Genomic DNA, 1,968 nt, shown 5'->3' with positions numbered 1-1,968 from the left:
GCATGGCCCATGCTACAGTATGAAGCTGAGTGGCTCTCTGTCCTCTGGTGCTGTTGACACACACATGCACACACAATAACCGATACTCAATGAGAGAAAGGAGGTGGTTCCCCAGTCGGATCACATGGCCCTGGCAGTACTCACATGGCCCTGGCCTAAAACCAACAATACAATGATAACACCTCTGTTTGCACTTTATTGCAACAGGGGGTATAGCTCAGTGGTAGAGCAATTGACTGCAGATCAATAGGTCCCTGGTTCAAATCCGGGTGCCCCCTCATTTTCTCTTGGATTTCTGTAGTAGTCAAATGTCACAATACAATTGCTTTACTCATGCAATTTGATTATGTTTTCTCTGTCTCTAGTCACGTATTAGATAACCCCGCGATATCAGTCAGTCAGCAAACAGCACCGGTGAGAACGGAGATGTTTGACAAATGATTGCTCTCCCCCTCCATCTTGGTCCTCATCTGTCAGGGATCGCTCCATCCTCCTCCTGTCCATCTGCAGGAGCGATTGCTTCTGTCTTCCAATACACCTTTCAAAACAATACGTTTCTCTGCCAACTTTAGCATCCCGGCAACTTTTTGCCAACTTTTCGTTATATGTGAATGGTATTGCCAGGAGACAAAGCCTCTACTTTTATTTCCGCCAACCGACTTAGTCATAATTGCGGTAAAGTTCTGCCTACGTCTTACGGCTTATTTGCTGACAAGACCGCAGGTGCCATTGCGTGCATGTTGATTTTGTCCACCCACACCAGACAAGATCAGGTCATGCAGGTTGAAATATCAAAGCAAACTCTGAACCAACTACATTCATTTGGGGACAGGTTGAAAAGCATTAAACATGTATGGAAATTTAGCTAGGTAGCTGTCGCTAGCTAATTTTTCCTGGGATATAAACATTTGGTTGTTATTTTACCTGAAATGCACATGGTCCTCTACTCCGACAATTAATCCACAGATAAAAGGGTAAGCCGAGTTAGTGTCTAGTGATCTCTCCTCCTTCAGGCTTTATATGTCGGTTGACAACCAATTTTAAGGTGCATTTAACACCACCAACTGGACCTCAGTTCATCTTTCAATCACCCACGTGGGTAAATGCTCCTAAAAACTAATGAGGAGATGCGAGACTTGCAGCGCGTCAAGTGTCACAAATTGGTTCTATTTGAGTGCTTGGCTACCCAGGCACTCGTTGACGTGCGCGAGCTGTATGGGTGCAATGAGAAAACAAAAAAGACCATGTTTGTATGCGGCTTTATTAACTCAATAATATACAGTACCAGTCAAAAGTTTGGACACACTTACTCAGTCAAGGGTTTTTCCTTATTTTTACTATGTTCTACATTGTAGAATAATAGTGAAGACATAACTATGAAATAACACATGGAATCAAGTAGTAACCAAAAACGTGTTAAACAAAGGAAAATATATTCTAGATTCTTCAAAGTTAGTACGCTTTGCCTTGATGACAGCTTTGCACACTCTTGGCATTCTCTCAACCAGCTTTACCTGGAATGCTTTTTTAGTGGGACAATCATTTAACATGCAAAACTGAATGACGGGTCGCCACTGCTATAATGTAGCCTAAATCAAGTAGGCCTATTATATTTGCTTGATCGCATATAGGCAACTCCAAAAGCCTGCGGAGGTTGTAAAATATGAACACGAGACACACATGCTCTTGAAAATATAGATTGCTATTATTTTCTATTAGTATTATGAAGATACTCTCAATGTAAGACCCTACGCCTATTCCCTAAGAAAGCAGAGTGAGGGTAGGAAAGACATAAAACGTGGAACAAAAAAGCATAGACTTGCCTTGGGCTCTGTTTCAGAAAATATATATTTTTATATATGAAAGCAGTTCCACATGTTGCCTTGACGCAAGCTGTGTGGTAAAAATATTATTTGTATTTTAATCTGTTATATTTCATTATGTAGCCTACTGTAAAATATGTGTGTT

The 1,968-nt window shown here is 41.2% G+C and overlaps 1 non-coding gene across 1 annotated transcript; it reads left to right on the top strand.

Annotated features, from left to right (window-relative positions):
- The first annotated feature begins 206 nt into the window (after positions 1-206).
- On the top strand, positions 207-278 carry trnac-gca (transfer RNA cysteine (anticodon GCA)). Its single transcript has one exon. It is a non-coding gene; the product is annotated as a tRNA-Cys (tRNA).
- The last annotated feature ends 1,690 nt before the right edge of the window (positions 279-1,968 follow it).

This window comes from Oncorhynchus kisutch, linkage group LG6 (genome assembly GCF_002021735.2).
Source record: "Oncorhynchus kisutch isolate 150728-3 linkage group LG6, Okis_V2, whole genome shotgun sequence".
Lineage (NCBI taxonomy): Eukaryota > Metazoa > Chordata > Actinopteri > Salmoniformes > Salmonidae > Oncorhynchus > Oncorhynchus kisutch.
Note: the sequence above shows the minus strand (reverse complement) of the source record. Positions and strands in the feature narration are given on the sequence as shown.